This window comes from Corvus brachyrhynchos, unplaced genomic scaffold, assembly GCF_000691975.1.
Source record: "Corvus brachyrhynchos isolate BGI_N302 unplaced genomic scaffold, ASM69197v1 scaffold105, whole genome shotgun sequence".
In the NCBI taxonomy this organism is placed as follows: domain Eukaryota; kingdom Metazoa; phylum Chordata; class Aves; order Passeriformes; family Corvidae; genus Corvus; species Corvus brachyrhynchos.
In genome coordinates this window covers 542,235-561,665 of record NW_008238452.1, presented here as the reverse complement: position 1 = coordinate 561,665, position 19,431 = coordinate 542,235, and the positions used below count along the sequence as shown (strand labels likewise).

At 37.4% G+C, this 19,431-nt stretch overlaps 1 long non-coding RNA gene across 1 annotated transcript in view; it reads left to right on the top strand.

The window, feature by feature from the left end:
* The window catches only part of LOC108447339, a 26,230-nt gene extending 16,986 nt beyond the window's left edge, over window positions 1-9,244 (top strand). The window contains exon 4 of the long non-coding RNA XR_001862867.1: window positions 8,657-9,244. This is a non-coding gene — a long non-coding RNA (uncharacterized LOC108447339). The remainder of the gene's footprint in view (window positions 1-8,656) is intronic.
* The last annotated feature ends 10,187 nt before the right edge of the window (window positions 9,245-19,431 follow it).

Sequence of the window (19,431 nt, the reverse complement as noted above, 5' to 3'; positions counted from 1 at the left end):
CATTGTATCAAAAAGTAGAAACCTGTCAATAATACCCATATGTCCTATAAAATGTTTTCATTTCTTTCATGGTACGTTATGCTTCATCAGTTTCCTTAATCCTAGCTGCAGTTCATGTTGCCGTGCTGAAACAGCTCGCTGAGCAGTAATTTATCTCTTGACTGTGGCATAACAACCACAAATACAGGTTATTCTGGGAGTGAGGATTTGCATTGCATAAACTGTATTTTTAAAATCATTTTCAAATGAGATTAATTCATGATAGGGAAATTTTTCCTCTATTTTTGGATCTGGTTTCCAAGACACTTGAGGCTGCGTCTTGAGTGTTTTTTGGGTATCAGTCAGAATCTTCATTTGGGGATTAGGGATTTCTGTAGAAATGAAATGATACCGCAAGAGAAATGAGAAGATGTTTCCCCCATTTACTTTAATACCTATTTAAAACTGGCATTGGAAAGATAATGACAGATTGCATTTTAGCTGAATTTTTCAGCTGTGCTCTAGATGACTTGTATTTCTTTTCAATTAGGTTGACTGCTTTAACATGGTGGGAGATTACTTCTCCTGCATGCTGAAAAGTTATTAACAATTAAAATGGAGGGGGGAGCAAGAAGCAGAGGATTATTGCACTCTTCTTTGCCAAATGACTAGGGTTTCTCTTTGTAAGAATCTTGTTTTAATGTTTGCTGCTAAGTGAGTATGGTAAGCATTGAATAGATATAATTATTATGAGAAAAATATTTTTTACAAATGTAAATATTTACATAACAGTGGTACTTAAATAGCTTGGCCTCACACATCAGAAGGAAGCAAAGTTTTCTTCAGGCATTACACTGTGTGAAATGCATTTCTCAGGCTTTCAAGGCCCAGATATAGTAAACAACACTTTTCTTCCTACTTCTTTTCCCAAAGTAGGGAAGAAAACCAAGGGATGCACAAATGTCTCCTCTACAGCACTGGAGAAACAGGATGTTGTGGAGGGATGTGGGTGACCCCTATAGCCTCAGCCATCTGCTTGGATGCACCTTTCTTCTCCTCTCCTTTGGACAAACTTCACCTAAGTTTACTTGGCCACGTCTCTGCATCACTGAGATACTCCTGGAGGAGTTCTCACAAATTGTTATTGATTTTGTCAATGGTAATGAAACTCAGAATAAAAATAGCAAACCCCCACTTTAGGCACTGTGCAGTTAACCAAACTCTTCTCCAAACTGCCCTTCTGAGAAACCGGTCAGAGATATTGCAGAAATCAATGGGATCCTGTAACTTTTATGTTCTCCCAAAACAACTCCTTAGCTCTGTTTTTTTCCCCCCTTTTGATTACTGAAGGATTTTTGACTGCAGAGGCATTCTACATTGCCAATGCCCTTTAAGAATGTCTGACTATCTGGCTTACCTTGATGTACTCTGTTTCCACCCTGCTGATTTTTCCATAAAGGCTTATATTAATCTAAACCAACATTCATTTAATAAACATCTCAGCAACCAAATGAATATTTAGCAATCATAACTCCATTTCCATCACAACAGGTATTGGCACAGCTGGCTCCAAATGATGTCCACTTTTATACCAGCTGCACAGACATAAATCCCATTGTTATTATTTATATTGTTATGTGTGTAGGTTACATCTATAAGAGGGTTTTAAAACAAAACAAAAAAAACCCCAAAACAAAACAAGAAAAAACAAAAAAGAGGTGTCTGGAGAGATGCCTACACAAAACATAGAACTGTATTAAATCAATAAAGTTAATTTGGGTTTTGTGCAAAATTACCAAGTCTCACATGCAACTATTTTTTTTCAGAAATCACTCTAAATCTTGGTGAAGGGACACCAACACAGTGGTTTTTTCTTCCAGTGCTAACCAGGACTATTGACTTACTAGTGTACAGCTATTCCCAGAGAGTCTTCTGCAATATTATCTAGGACCAATATCAACAACTTTTTTGATTAATTCATCCTTGAAAACAATCTCTAAGATCCAGACCTTCCATTTCAGTAAATTTGTCTAGTGCAATCGATCTTATATATACTCACCAATTAAGAGTGTTTGAAAAGGTATGTATCTCAAGACTGAATTAACTCTGTGAACATCTCTGGCAAATTTTTCGTTCATGTAGTCTAGGGACAGGCAAGTATAATTACATTTGAAATCTAAGTAGTGAAGTCCAAATGACAGCAGATTAAAAAAAAAAAGTCCCATAGCATTTACATGAACAACACCTTCAAATAATTCAGAATCAAACATTTTATGTTCTAGATCTAATTTCTTCTTTTTTTTGACAAAAATTCTTCTAGTAGCAGAGATAATTCTGAAACTAAAAAATACCTTGATACCTATGCCTACACAGAAAAAGACACAGATAATTTCACATTTATATTAGTCCTGTATGTGTAGCCTGATCTTCCCATATCCTTTTTAGACTAGTAAAGCTCTGCTAACTTCAGAGCAGCTATTCCTGATTTATGTCATAGCTATACTCAGAATTACTCCTGTCCTCATATTTCACATGGAAAGGTTCAGGATTAAGGTCCTTGTGCCACGTGAAGATCTGAGCCTTCTATGTTTTTTTTACTTTATAAATTTGGGCAGTCCCTATGTTATGTGGAGTTTTATTTAACAAAACACAATCCAAATTTTGGCAGTTGAAGTGAAGGGATACACAAAGGGATACACAAAGGCAGAATGGATTGGAGACAAAACTACTCAACTCTCATTTGAAGCCAAAATGAACCAAATAAAATGCTCTCTAAAAGTACCTGGGAACAGAATTTATGAAATAGGCTGAAAAAAACGTGCCCTGTATGGTGTTGATGATAGCAATAACTCTTGACCATCCGAAAAGATGCCTCTTGTGATAAAAGCTGTGGTTTAAAACATGAGGTGAGGGTCAGTACACAGAAATCAGGTTTGTGTGACTGACGTTTGTCAGTGAATTAGATGATTTGTACCTGCTAATGGTAATTAAAAGCTATTAATAATTTTTCGTAACAGTCATATGTCTGTTACGAAAAATAATTAATATATGGCCATGGAAAATGCTTTGTCCTTGTCCCAGCTCTTTCTCAAAGTGCACAAACTCAGAAGCCCAGGGATCAGCATCTGGAGGAGCCCAATATTGACTTCTTTGCTGAGATGACTCAAGTTACAAGCAGCATTACATTTGAAGTGCCAGCTGCATGGTTTTTTTGTGTTCTGCAACCACACAGAGATCTCTGTGGATTCCTGTAAGAAGATTCCTGTGTATCCTTGTTGGGCAAACTGCTTAATTAATTTTTTTATTACTTTTATTATATTTCTAATGAGTAGGTTCACTTCTTTAATGATAAAAATAATCTGCATTTATGCCAGTTAAATAGAACTAATATTATTTTTCTTGGAATCCTAGAAAAAGAATAATAATTTGTCATAAAGGAGTGAACTTGTACTTCATTCTATTTAAAGAATAAAAGTTAAAATGGTATCAATTCAGGAACTATATTAGGATCTCAGGTATTAACAAATGGACCATTTCTGTGCAGAAGGTCAATAAGCATCCACAGTAATCTTCCGAATATCTAATACCTAAAATAGCTTCCAAACATCTTATATCAAATGTCTATAATGTGTCTGGAGTTAGTTACATTTTTTTACTCATTAACAGCTCTTTTCCAATCCTTAGTTAATCTTTCTTAGAAGTTTTTTAATCAAAAGATTATTGTAAAGATATTTACAGTGAGGATCAATGGTGCAGGAGGATTTTAAATGTCAAGTTCCCACTGACAGTCAATATATTTTGCTATGAAATGGCACTGGACTGTAACAACAGACACCTAGAAAAATCCAAGTCTCTAACTTGTATATTAAATTAGGAACCAAAATTAAGTGAGCTCTACTAATAATCTGAGGTTTATGATAAGGAGGAATAGGATTTTTTTCATATATATGTATAAATACCTGTGCATGTAAGTGTGTGTGCATTTTTCTTCAGATGAGAACAGATTTGAAATTGTTCTGATACTGGATATTTTTGAGTCTTTAATTTTATAGACTAACAAAATGAAAAAATGTCTTCATGTTAGTAGGGCATTTAAAAATAATTTGGGGAAGGATAAGTATAGAATTTCTCTCTTGGACAGTTTCCAAAAGAGGCCTCTCAGTATTATGGTGATATATCCTCTTCCTTTTCCTTAGGAATTCCACTACTGTGTTCTTGCAGAGTTATAAATCTGTGGCAGTCACAAAAAAGTCTAAATAAAGATTTCTGCACACAAAATACCTTCATAGATATTTCCTAAAAAAAAACATTATAGGCATTCCCTAAAGCTGGGAGAGGAGAATAATTTATTTCCAAGAACCAAGCAATTAATTTATTGAATACTGAGAAATTATGTAAATTATAAGACATTACAGAGAAGCAGAGACTTCTCACTCATCTTCAGGACGTGGAATTAAGTTTTAAAAATAAATTTTAAAAACCCTATTTTTTGCCTTTACAGGATTGATTCAGTTTACACTGTTCTTAGTTCAGGCATCAGATGTTCAGTGAAGAGTGTCCAGCTGTTATCACCTTCATACCACTCAGCAGCAGTAAGCAGTAGAGATCTGGTAATGATGTATATGTGCAGTCTAAATCACACAGATCTCTAACTGGGGACCTGATACACTATAAGTGCACATGCACATTTGTGCTTAAATACATAAATAGAGAAATAAGAGAGGTAACATTATATTGAGAAAAAGAGGAATTATTGAATTCCAATGGTACTTTCTAGACCTCACAAATGTATTTTTAACGTATTTTTAATTCCTTGCATTTCCAACATTTAAGGCTTTACAAAATGGCTTAACAGTTTAAACAGCAGGTATTACAGCTCTTGCTGTTTCGCTTTTCCACGCCTAATGTTTGTAATGGCACTCACTTTCAGTAAAAATGTAATACTCAAAAGTAGAAAGTCTCAAGAAAGAACTTCTTAGAGACAAAGAATTTTGGTAGCAAGAAATTCCAAGTGTAGTTTTGAGTTCTTCACCTACAGATCTAATAGCAGCATCTTGGCCAGTACTAAATGTTGTTTGTTCCACACTGAGAATACTGCTTCAGGTGGCAAACACCTGACCTCCTCTCCTCTGCCAAAGCCAACACTGCATTGGCTGTGAAAAATAAAACTCTGTATTACTTTATAGTACCTGCAGATCAAAATATTCTGATGTTTTACTGGAAAAAAGAAACTCAAGCAGGGGCATTTGATAAATCTTTGTCTATCATTACTGTCCTCTATCTTGAGCATCTCAGAGATAGAATAGCTGCACACATATAGGATTTTTACACACATATATATACACACACACACACACGAACAGGCATACACTACTCAAGGAAGTCAATGTAACTTCCAAAGAATAATAGTCATCCCTGGAGACTGGTGTATTGCAAAGCCTAAGGAAAAAAACATTCAGTTCTATTGCAAACATGCTCAAGATATTTGGATTTACTCCAAAAGAAGCTTCAATAGAATGTGCATTTTTGCTCAGCTGCCCCTCAAAAATAGCATTGCAATTTTCCCGAGTACAGCTGAATTGAAAAGCACATTATGTAATTTTTACTGCAGAAACCCAGTGATGCTGTTTGATCACTCAGTTTCTGTAGGCCACACAGTTTCCACTATATACAGATCAGAGGAGACACAAGCGAGGGATTCTGTCAGCTGCTTCTGAAGTACTGCAGGCTCAGGCTGAAGTACTTCAGATCTCATTTTATTGAGGTGCCGTAATTGCACCAAGTCCTACTCACCACAAACACATACATGCTGCACTGAGGCCACGTGCAGCCCATGCATTCATTGTCTGGGTGAAGACTTCAAGATTAGGCCCCTATTCAGAATAAACTGCATGTCAAATCATAGAGGAACAAATTTTGTTGAGAATAAAAACCAAGACAGCCTTGCAAAACTCTTATCTTGGTCCAATCTTATTTTCCATTTATGCTAACAATATAGAACAGGTAGCTTGGAGCTCTTTATCTTTTCATTGATTATACCATTCTGTATTCTGTACGCACTTCATTGTCCTCAGTTATAAATGAGCTATAACAGAATTTTAATAAAATTCAGGAAACATTTTCTGATTCATGCTTGCTATTAAGCACAAGTAAAATGAAATTTATTATTTCGGTTGGGGTAGTACATTTAGTGCTGATATATCGCCTAAGATATTAACTCCTAATCAGATGCTACTGAAATATATTTCAGCTTGTAAACACTCAAGTATTTTGTTGGGCTGTGCTCTGGGTTTTTTTACTGCACAACAGAAAGGGTAATTGAATAACTAGATTTTCTGTACTCTAACATGTTTTGTTAAATTCATTCAACCAAGCAACTGCGAACTCTAGAAATTAGTTACTTCCTATCAAAGAGTATGTCAGTGTAATATGATGGGTGCTTCCCACATGATAAGAAAGAAAACATAGACTTCACTTTTGCAAGTTTTCTTTGTTGCAAGAATTTCCTCACATTTTCTTTGCAGCTTACACAGGCTATTGAATCAGATTTTCTTGGGCATAAGATACCTGGATATATTGGGCACATACTCATTTACAGAGCATTACTTGTATGAAATATATCAACATATAATGTACTTACATAACTTGTTCTTATTGGATAATTCGGTAATACAAATTGCATGTAATTAATCATTATCTGGTAGCCCATGTAGATTATTAATAAAATAATTATTTCAATTTTTAACAGTCAATTTTCTATCCCATAAAACTTTATTTAATTCTTCTCTCTGAATTTTGGCCACAGTACTGCAACTTTATTCTTGATTTATGAACATACTCTCTTTGTCTACCTTGTCCCTTGGAGGGATAATTTGCAGATCAGTTATTTGACAAGTACTGGGAGAAAGCCATTTCCTCTCTTTTTGCCCAGCTGTTCCAGGCAGTGAGAGTAAAGAGACCCTATAAACCACTTTACCTTCCTTAAAGTCTACAGAGATCAATAGACACTGCTCCTTTACTCAATTCCTCAGCCCCATATCTAGGTCATATTTTTACACCAAAGTTCAAAGATTGCAGACAGAACTTAGTATCATGGCTTTTTCAGCACCAAAACTTTGTCTCCTTCTTCATTCCCTAAGATCATTTGTAACAACTCCAAAGAGAAGACCAAAATTCAGACCATGAAGCAGATTCAGTGTGGGTAAAATTGCCAGGAAAAAATGGACACATTCAGAAGTCTTCTTTACAGCAGACAGAAAGTGATTTTTCTCAGTGAATGTCCACAGAGCTCAGCTGGGGATGATAAGATGCAATATTTTAGATTTGCTCTTGAAAATCCTGAGAATCTGCTAAATCTCTGTGTTCAAAGGTTTTCCTCTTTGTAAATGTCACAGCTCACTGTTATTGAAGGTTTATCTATTGTAATGGTACACTGAAACAAAAGCCATATTTAAAATTTTGTCCTTTTACTTGTAGAGAAAAATCCTGAGCAACAGAAGCCTTTTCCTAATACTCATCCTTGCTAAATACTGATTTAATGTTACTGTTATGGCTAAGGGTGAAAGATGCATGGTAGCAACATGATGCAAGATATTTGAGTATTGAGGTTGTTTTCTTTTCTTGCTGGAGATTTAAGAGAGAGCAAAAACAAAAAGGGAAATAACACTGAACAGAATGAGATGGAGGGCTTATCATGTATAGCCTGAACCAGGACAATGGATGATTTGCTTCAAGCCTGTTATAGCCCTTGAAATAAGCTAGCCGTATGAAAATGCTAGGATTTTAAATATAGCTCTAAGCGCTTCAGTTTCCCACTGTTCTACAATAGGAAGCGATAACTTCACATATTGAAAGAGTCCATTTAAAGTCACCTAAAGAATTTTAAAATACATCTCTATCTGATGTGATGCCAAAGCCTGGAAACTTCTTCAATAGGTTTATAGAGAGTACAGAACATCCAATACATCTCTCCTCTGTAAGGCAGTGGGAACGTTGGACACTGAAAATCAGAGAGCAAGCCACGGCATCTCTTCTTTGGCCCACATCCTCCCTGTGTGTTCCCAGTGCACCTCTTTACACATCCAAACCTTTCATCCCCAATGAATGTTTCCAACATATTTGCTAGAACTACAAAAACCCAAATGTGTTAGAGAATAGTAATTTTAAAATAAGGTCAATTATAATATTTAATCTTTAAAGGAGGAACTGATCCTTCCCAAATCACAGCCAGTCCATTCTTATTACGTTAACAAGCAGAGAGTATTTTTCCCAGCTTAAACTACTTGGTGGCTCTCCATGTATCATTTCATGGAACTCAAAGACAAATAAGTCACCCTGGGAGGGTCTCAAAAGTCTATTTAGTTGCACATGAATAACTGGAGAAATAAAGCATTCACTTAGTTTCATTTAGATTTAAACCCTAAGCAACGCAGTTTTAAGGAAAAAAGAAAGATAATTTGCTCTTACAGGTCACTACCTCTTGCAAAAGCAGTGGGAATAGGAGGGCTTGGCAGCTGCATTTTTAGCAGTTCCCAATCATGTGACAGGACAAGGCTTGACAATGAAGATAAAGATTCTTTGCCTTGGTGACTGAATTTCTTGCTTTGCAGAGGTGGCATCTTATGACCTCTGAATCTCAAACTTCTAACCTTTCAGGACTCTTTTTCTCCCTCTTCAGGACCTCCTCAAGTCACAGACAGTCGCTCTGCCAGCAGGGGCTCAGCGAGGAAGACCCAGGCATGATCACCTGGCACAGACTCAGGTGCTGCAATGAAGAGGATGGAAAAACTTTTATGGAGAAGTTGTTACAGGGACCATGACTACAGGGCTCTTGTCAGCCACAGTGGAGCTGCTGTTGTGGACAAAAGCCACAAAACTGCTTTGGGAAGTGCTTCTTTGAAAAAACAAGGCTGTGGATTAACTCACCTTTCCCTGAGAGAATGTACCTCTTTACAACCAAAATCTTTCTTGAGAGGTCACTGACGAATTCGGGCTATTACCCAGTGGTGTTGTTTTCACGGTTGCTGGCCACTAGTATGTGAATTTTTGTAAATATGGGCTCTGCCTAAGGACCGTAGTGGTGAAGTCTCCTAACCCAAGAGTAGAGAAGAAAGATTGCAGAGTTCTATATAATTTTGTTTGAGAACAATTTTACCTGAAAGTAAAGCATATTTTAATGTGACTGCCTTCAAAACTGACTTGTATTACACTTATTTCCCCACTTTTCCGACTGAAAATAAAAAAGTCACAGTTAATCAACAGTTAATCAACAGGAAGTACCTTAAACGTTTCTTTCTGTATGAAGTTGATTGTGTTTAGGATGTTTAGCTAAAACTGTTCATATAAATTCTGATCTAGATATTGGTTTAAAACAGGATTTGTTAAATGTGTTTTAATAGAAAATAATCAGTGCAGTATATATGGACATTTCCATTGAAGAGTGCTGCAGCATAAATACATTTTAAAATGTATTTTAAAGAGTTTGTGTTTACAACATATTTTCATTAAAGAGACCTGTGTTATAGAAGCTGCTTTTAAAATCAAACAGTAAACAGTTTTCATTATAGAATGTGTTTCCATTAACACTATCTGCATAAGGAAAAGACATTTAGGAAAAAAAAAATTCTAGTGATTGTTTTGCATAAAAGGTGCATTAGCATGGAAAATTTCAGCAAAAACTATAATCTATTTTTGACAGCATTTACCTGCAGCATTCATGGTGGAAGCACATACTAATCTCATGGTAGGTGAGTTGTTGTTTTGGAGAAGAGAAATATTCTTCTTAATTGCTTTAAATGCAGTATTTTCTCTCTAAAGTATTTCTGATGGAAAAAATGCTGGATGAGAGAATGGTTTGCATCACAGCAGCATCCAGAGGTTCAACCCAGATCAGGGCAAGGTGGTACACCAGCACAAAGTATCTTCCCTGAAGAATTCCACTTTTTTTGAGGAAAAAGGGAAATAAAGGAGGTGGGGGGAAGGGGGGAACAGAATATCTGAGGTGATAGGCTTTAAAGATCGTATGCATATCCTCACCACAACAGGGAAGAGAAACTGGAAGACCACAGTTTGAATGGAGGTCTAGTAGAGCTCCATATTTGGTATATAAAGTTTTTGACTGCCTTATTCTCTGCTCTGGTTTGTTTCTCACTGGTGGTGGCACTGCCACGTCATAATCTGCTGCCATTTTAGGGATCTAAGCACAAAGATCACAGATTTACAGACAGCCCACAGGGAATGTCTTGAAAGGGACTGTCAGTTCCTTTATGCTCCTGCTGATCACTCTGATGCAGTACTTTAGGTAAATACCTAATTGTGTTAGAACTGCACTTATTTTTCTACCATGTAAACACAGGTTAAGGTTTGGGACTTTTTTATTCTAGCTCACAAGACCACAACAGTTTATTCTGAAGCATTCATAATTTCAACACATTTGCCAGAGGTAGCTATTTTGTAAGTGGCTTTATAAGGATTCACTCACTACACTCAAAAATGAATAGACATATTTTAACACTACGAGGTCCAGGAATTGATTCAGAACTCATTTACACTTTTATAAATTAAAGAATTCCATTCAAGTCATTTTGCTATAATCGTTATAAGCCATCAGGAATTAATGCAGAAAGCTAATACTTGTATCAAGAATGTGAATAACATTTTCCAACTTGCATTTTGTTACTGCTTTAAGATATTTACATGCTAAAGAGTGCATATTGTATGTAGTATTAATAACTTTAAATCAATTTAATATTCAGTGCAACTACATTAACGTAATGTTATGGTTAAGAATTTAAATGCAAAAATGACAAGAAATTTTAAAGCTGTTTCCCACAGCAAACATAACTCACTTGTATATAAATTTCAACGTAACTGGAGTAGTGAAAATATGAAAATTAATTCTGTAAAAGAGACTTTTAGAGACAGGAAAATATCACATTTGTGATTGTTCAATGTCTTATAAGCACTTTGCTGTTCAGTAGCTGCTCTGAGTCAAGCAATCTCAAATGAGTCTTGCTTCATCCAGGTCTTGGACAACTCCTACAGCCTGCTCAGAACTGTTTCTGACTTCATTTGTGGGTGTAAGCAAATTTGTTCTGGGTAACACTATGGTTTCAGTGAGGAGTACACAACTGGTTTCAATTAATACATACTCCTCACCAATTGGTTGAGGTTGGATAAGGTTTTGAGCAACCTGGTCTGGTGAAGGTGCCCCTGGCCATGGGAAAGCCGATGGAACAAGGCAGTCTTTAAGGTTCCTTCCAACCCAAATCATTATATGAACACTTCTGATTAATTTTCTTAGTCTCTTCCTCAGTCATTCTCTACCCCAACCCGGAGCAAAGTGTTGAGCTGTTTTAGCAGCCGAGACACTACCAGCACTGGTGTTAGGATTTAATCAGTTTGGAGGCACAAAGTCTTCACCATCCTCAGAAATAGACATGGGACAAATAGTAACACTGAGGACTACAGATTACTCAACCGCTGCTTTCAGCTATCACTACTCTTCCTTAAGGTTTTCCTGCAAATTAAATTTTCCCAGCATTTGCTTTAGCTAGGGCAGGCAGAAATTTTTCTGTGGTGTCCTCTATTTTTATTCAGCACGTAGGATGAAAAAGCTTCCTTCTACTCAAGTACCAAGTAAAACAAGCTATGATTAGTAATGCGAAAGTGAAACCCTCTGTAAGGCCTCAAAAAGCTCTCTTGACAAGGCTTGTAAAAGGGCTTATGATTGTTCATGTAATTTGAGTTAGAGGCACAAGACAAATACTGACAAGATATTCTCAACAAAGTAACAGAAAATACTTTACTGGCAATTTTAGAGAATCAGAGAGCTTTGGCAAAATGTTTAGAGCAGCATTCAGTCAATATGAAACACTTTCCAAAGTATTAACTTAGTCCATTCAACTTCACTATGTATCTAAGGCCAAATTATTTATGTCTGCACACGAACTCACCACAAGACCTTCTCTCCCTACCATTTGCTAAAAATTGTAGTTTAAGGAACAAATGTTTTGAAATTGTAATCAATCAGGTGTATGAAACAGGCATCTGCTCACCCATGAAAGCACATGAAGTGGCATATGAAGGTCATAACAGGAAATTTTGACTTTCAAGCTAATGGGGAGTCAACCCGTTGGACCACATGCACCTTTTTGGATGGCAGCACACTCACCCAGCATCTGGCATGTTCAGGGGAAGTCAGAAACCCCATTCTAGGCTCAAAATCCCTAGGAATTAATCACAGAGTACTTGTATGTATTCTGAGGGAGCAAATCCTTACTGTAGCTGAGGAATCTGTGTGTCCAAATCAACAAGTGGAAAAAAGACCAACCTTGTAAACCTAGAAGTGTTGCTCAGAGAGAAAGATCTCTACTATGTCCATTGTCCAAAAAGGGCTAAAAAGATGGTGAAGGGCCTAGAGAAGAAACGTTGTGAGGAGGTGACTTGGTCTGTTCTGCCTGGAGGAGACTGAGGGGAGACCTCATTGCAGTTACAAATTCCTCGTGAGGGGAAAAGGAGGAGCAGGCTGCAATCTCATCTCTTTGATGATCAGTGGCAGCAGCTGAGAGCATAGCCTGAAGTTGCATGAGGGAAGGTTTAGGATAGCTATCAGGAAAAGGTTCTTCATCCAGAGGGTGGTTGGGCATGGGAACAGGCTCCCCAGGGCAGTGGTTATGGCCCCAAGCCTGGCAGAGGTTCAAGAAGTGTTTGGGCAATGCTCCCAAGTACATGGTGTAATTCTTGGGGCTGTCCTGTGCAGGGCTAGGAGTTGGACTCAGTGACCCCAGTGGGTCTCTTCCAACTAAGGAAATTCTAGTATTCTATGCATTTTAATGATAGGATTTCTACAAGCATTGTTTGTATACACTCTTACTCCCTCTGGAGCTCTTCTGAACTTGTATAGAAATGGTTTGTCATCCTTTTCTGAGACATAAGCCTATATATATATACACACACATTATATATTATATATATTATATAAATATATTTTTAAGCAAATGACTTAAAAATTAAAGGAGAAAGCAAAATTGAGACAGTAGCTACTAATTAAATGGTAGTGCGAGTGATTTTTGCAATTTTTCCTAAGCACATCACGTGGAGAATACCTCTTTCTGAAATAGCTTCTGTGTCCTCTTGCATAAGTCAACCATTGATGGAAGAAAACTATGCTGCTAGAAGAATTTTTAATTATTTGTTGATAGTTGTGATCCAGAGCCCAGGGAAGACTGTAGTCATACTACTCAAGGGTTGACTCTTTGAGACAATGTAAAATTTTTACAAAAACATTTCTAATATTCTATGTTGATTACAGATTTTATGAGTAATACCTCTTGAGGAAGGTAAGTGAACATACAACCAGCTTTAATGTTCATACAAGCACTTATCTTGTGGTCAGCCACATTCTGAAGGCCAATTGATTTCATATATTTTCGTACCCACCTGAAAACATCTTTAGAACTACTGCAGCTTCAGAGAGCTATTATAGTACTTCTAAAAGACATTTCTTTTACCTTGGAAAGGTCTTAGACAAGGGGGGGATTCCTTTTGGGAGGGTCAGTAATTAATTAGAATTACTTTATGACTAGGAATTTTATTTAAAAAAAACCCAGCAGGACTGAAACTTAATGCCCCCAAAGAAGGCACATACTTGAAGTATTATAGTAGTTGGCACAATTTCCAGACAAATTCTCAGGCACTAAAAGGTCCTTTTTATAATTATCATTTTAGAAACATATGGCAAGTGGTTAATGTCTGAAAGTATGTACTTAAACAAAATTATGCTCTTTTTACACAAGCTAGTTGTAAGTCAAGTCTTTTTAGATAAGACAAATAAAATATTGATTTATTCTCTCTTCCTCTTATGCATGTAGTCAAATGAGCTTTTTAATCTTGTCTTTTTATATTGTTTTACACATTATCATATTTATATTCAATATTTTAGGGATCTATCATGTTCAGTTTCCAGATTCAGGGTTCTATTGCAATTTTTTTCCAGTTTAAAGGTTGCACAGGAATAGGAGACTTGTTTTTTCTTTTGCTACATATGTTTGTGTCTACTGAGGATATCTGTGTCAACACGCAAAAGTCATCATGAATGATATAATATGACCTCGAGTCATTGTCAGAGTTGGGAAGATCTATTTTTTGTTATTATTATTGGAATAAAGAGGTAGCCAGAAGTGTTCATCACTGTGTAGTAACCAGTTTAATCATTATTACTTTTTGAAAGTGTCCTAACATATTAGAGGTCACCTTGCAGGGAAAAGTCAACAGGACCAAAAATGGCCAGGGCTGGGAATCACATACATCAAAGAGCCTGGACAGCAAGCACCCGCTGAGGATCCATTTCCTACTCAAACACTCCAGCCAGAAATCCGGCTGGCCAGTTTTGTATGGTTGCTTCTTTTAAAAAACAATCAGTGGCTGCCCAGCACTTTATTACCTTGCAATACCCACACATGTGCACACACGCACACCAGAGACTGCAGCTGTGGGAATGACTTTACACGAATAAAAATATGCAGTTTTTCCTAGGGAAAAAAAAAAGATTGAAAATTCAAGCTGCTTGCAACTCATCAGCTTGACAAAACCTATTATTTCTACGTTCACACCCAGCCTTGTGCACCATCATTTGTTACTGCAGAGAGGTGGAAAAAGCAGAGCTGGCACAGAAGCAGGGAAAAAAAATCAACCTCGCCCAACACTTACCCCAAGCGTGAAAGTCTTTGGAGGCTGAATTCTGCACTGCATCGTGGGAGGGACAGTGCTGCCTACGCAGCCCACTGTCTATTGGCTGATCATCAGGCCTTCTTTCTCACATATGTAAGTTAGTAAATTAATACTATTAAACTGACTTAGTAGAAACTGGGGATTTATATGACTAATAAACACTTCTGCGAGTTTTGGGGTCTCTGTCCAAAATAGGGAACACGGACAATAGACTATTTTGCTCAGGTTATGCTGCCCATAAATAAGCACAGTAGTAGTTTTGACTATAAAAAAGATTACAGGCTCATGTATCATTCACCACAAAGCACACAGAAAACAAAAAGTGCCATGAAATTTTTCATTTTCTCCTGTAAGCGCCGGATTAGCTGTAAAAAGCCAATATCTGTACCCCACAAAACTATGATACAATTGTGTGCTTGGGATGGAATTCCACACCATGTTGAGGCAGGCTGGCCATTGACATATTTACATGATCAGCCTGATACTCATGTAGAGCCAGACTCCAGCAGTGCTGCTTTCTGAGCTATCAGCTCACCTGGGCTTCTGCAGGTGACCCTGTACATGGGGATCTTTTATTATAGTTAATGCTTTTGTTCCATGATAAGAGACAGAGATGGACATTCTGAGTAGGCCAAGATGTCCATGAAATCAGCTAACAGAAGATAAGGCCCCCCTCTCACACTCTGTATTTCATATTGCTTATCAAAATACTTCTATTTCATGTTATTTCTGGTTTTGACATATTTTTTAAATAAATACTACAGAAAGAAATTATCCCTCTAATTCTAGCAACCGAACCACAAACCCTCTGTTGAAAATGGAAGGAAGAAGAGAGCCCACTCCCCCTCCCCAACATACACACAAGTGGCAGAACTAAAGTGATGCTACTGTTGCCTGGTTGAAATAATTTTTTTTCCTCATTTGTGTTGTCTTATTAACAGTAATGCATTTTCTAACAGATGAACTTACTGTCACTGCAGAGAATATCTGTTTGATTGACGAAAAGAAGAGAAAATCATTAGCAGCCATGTTGGTGAAGGTGCAGACCTTGGTAGAAACAGAATGGAAAATACAGATAGTATATTAAATGGAACAACTCTCAGGAATATGAAATTAGTCAAGTGCAAAGGCAAGTGCAAGACAAATCACTCAAGGAAAAAGAGCCATACAGTTGAAATATTTGCAAGTAGTCCAGCCCTGCTAGCCAGAGTCAACTCTGTCATATTAGGGGACCCAAATACTCTGGTTACTGAAAAATCCAAGATTATTGACATATTACAGGGATTTAAACGGCTCTATAGACTCAGCTGGAATGAAGCAGGGCTTGCAAGTCATGGTTCAGATCTGTCCTCAGCTGACCTGGGCTGGTTCCTTGCACAGCCACTGAACTGCCTCCACACCCCTTGGCACTCTACTCCTTTGGGATCTTATTACCCGGATCCCCAAGGCAGCCCAGAGCCAAAGCTCTGAACTCCAGTGGCACAGTACTTCCCAGGAACAGAGTTTTTCCTGCCTAGGATGAAACCAGCTCTGCCTGGTGGGGCTGTCGCTGAGCTGCCGCTGGCCCGACGCCACTGTCTACAGGGCCATCTGGTGCTGCTCTTCCCTGGCTCCTTGGCCATGGCAAGGGGCTTGCCACTGTGCAGAAAGCACTGGCAGCTAGCTGGGGATTAGCTGCTTGCTGCTCTGCCTTTATCCTTCCATGCATTTATTATGTAACATACACCAATAACAAAGGAGAGATGGGTAAGGGATGAGTTCTGAAATGATGTATTTTAGTATAGTCAGATCAACTTTATTCCTGGAATTTCTCACATGTCCAACAAACACAGTATTTAAGGACAGGTGTAATTTTAGGCAGGCAACTAATCTCCTGATGTTTTGTGTTTGTGTTAAGCATTTGCCATAATATACAAAACCCTACGAAAATTAGAATTCATTTTACTAAAAAAAAAAAAATTCCATTGCTCAAGAAAAAAAAAAAAAAAAGGCTGACAAACAAGATAATAAAGAAATATATGAATAACTTTCTATTGTAATTTTATTACAGTCTTCAGGAAAAGACCCCAGAGCTTCTGAACAGACCTTTTGCCCACTGAGTACAGCTTAAAGGACATGTTTTCCTTCGATACTTAATATGAAATTAAAGTGAAGTGAAACCTGAAGTGAGACCAGAAATCCTAGTGGACTGCTCTGCTGGAGCTAATTAGTATGTCCTGAAGCTGCCTCCCAGCCAGGAAAGGCTAAGGACACTGGAAGATGCCTGCCTCTGTTCCCCGGCTTGACTGAGGCTTCACATGCGGTAGTAGTGCCTTCCAGGAAACTACTGTGCATAGTGATCAACAAATGTTAGAGCTGGACAGGAATTTTCCACTGAAGTCTGTCCTTCAGCAGAAAAACCCCACAGTCACTGTAACAGCTACTGCCTCTCTCCCTGACCCAAATCAAAAGTTAGGATTTTCATCTGCACAGTCCCCCTGGCATGGGAGGATATGGTGGTAACTGATGATGAAAGCAGTGTATCAGGGAAAGAAGTGAGGAATGCATTTTGAAGCCTTCTATTTCATAAACACATCCATGTATTATTTCATATATGCATTTAAAGCTATAAAGCATTTGTTTTACACTGAATTTTATTCTTTTTATTAGACTATAATTCACTTCTGTGTATAATGTACCTACATTAATAACATCATTACGGGTTGCAGTGATCTTATAAATATCTTAAACTTGCAGAGGTCAGAAGAATCCAGCCTCATAGCTACTCAATCAAAACATCCATAATCATCTAGTATAGTCATATTCCAAACTGATGTGTCAACATATCATGGTGACAAGGAAAATTGCAAACAGGAACCAAAGACAAACCACTGCAATTCTCCTCTACCACATCATTCACCTCTACTCTGCCATTGTTATTTTTTAAGTTGTATCACTTGCAGAAATGAGTTGGTTTGCTTTTTTTTCCAGCAAATTCTACTCCTTTATGTTGGAATGATGTTTGCTTCCTTCCCTGTTATTTCATTTAAACAACAAGTCACTCCAAGGTGTTCTCCCACCCATGTCCTGAAGAAAACTCCTTTCTTCTTTTATTGCATTTTGTCCCCCATGGCCTTGTCAATCAAAGTTTCCCTTAGAGAATTCTCTACTCTAGTTCACACAGGTTGCACCTAGGGAGATGCTGTCAGTTTAGGGAGCCATGGAAGGAGAATGATTCCATGAGATTTTTGAACTCATTTGGGCAAATCAGTAGCAGAGAAAATACAATTTAATATTGAAATCAATTTCGATCTTTCAAGTTTGACCAGATTTGGGAAAAAAAGCAAGTGCTGGAATACTGAAATTTCCCACTAGGTGGAAACTGTGATTTTTAGTCCAGCTCTAATCAAAAGCATTTTGTTTGAAATGAAGCAAACAAAACCCCCTAATATCAGGTTTTCCAAAACAATTCTTGCTCAAACATCAATACAACATGGACTATATTCAACTATACTGAATAATGTTGCTATTTATATATTATTTGTTTTTTGATAAGTGAGTTTTAAGACTCAGTTCAGTCTTAATTTGAATACACATAAGTTCCATTGGCTGAACATATCCTTCTTGCTGTGATAACTCAAGATTTTCAAAATCAAGGAATACATTACTTTTTAGTTACTATGCAAAAATCACAGAAATTGGAAACCAGTAAACTGGATAAATGGTAAAGCACTGATTTAATGAGAAGCTGCCAGTGCTTAGGCATAAAATAACAATTACAAATATTTTTTTTATAATTGCAACCAGCGTCTAGCCCTGTAGATGCAAAGCTCCTTGAATGCTGAATTACCCTAGACTATCATAGACAGAAAAAAACCTTTCCTAAACAATTCTGAGATTCAGAAGTCTTCATCCTATCTCAGAAAAGAATTTTAGGAATCTAGAATTCTGGAAATTATTTTGGTACACGGCCTTTTTTCTTCCAAATTAAAAGTCTCAAAGTTGTTATAACATTCTGGTCAGTTTTGAAGTAGATGTGCACAGTGAATTATATTCAATTTTTGTCCAGATTTGTCATTCCAAAGTTGGCACAGAGCTGATTTCAGGTGTTTATGAAAGGGAAATACCCCACTTTCACCTAAATTTAGTACCTGTAGATACCTATACTTAGACAACTGAAGCATCCATCACCTGCCCACTGGTAGCTAAGTTTGTTATTAAGAACAACTCACACTGTTTTCTGTCAAGAAAAAAAAGAGAGAGAGAGAGAAGAAGATATTTAGATATTTCAGTGCAGAGCGTATGGCATCATGAAGGATGAGTTGAGCTTTGTGGGGTCTGGGGACAGGAGCATGCATTATATTTTGTGGTACTTGCTGAAAGAGAAACAGAAGCAGAAATCAGTAATTTGAAGTCCTTTACTGGGAAACTTTGAGGCTGTTTTGGTCTGACACTCTTCAGGCTCATAACAGACAACCATAAGCCTTGCAGCAGTGCCTGAGACCAGGCCATGCCCCTGCATCACATCTCATACTGTAGTGTCAGGGCAGGTGCTGTGGTCAATGTCAAAAAGGTGCCTGGCCATGTCAGAATACATCCTGGCCTTTAGACAGTACTAAAATATAAACTCCTGGTTCTGCCTCATGGTGCTTTCTAGTGTGCTGACAGAGAGGAGAAGACATGAATTTAGGACTGCTATGGCTAAGGGTGATGGGTCTGGTGAGATTAACAGCATCACTCTTT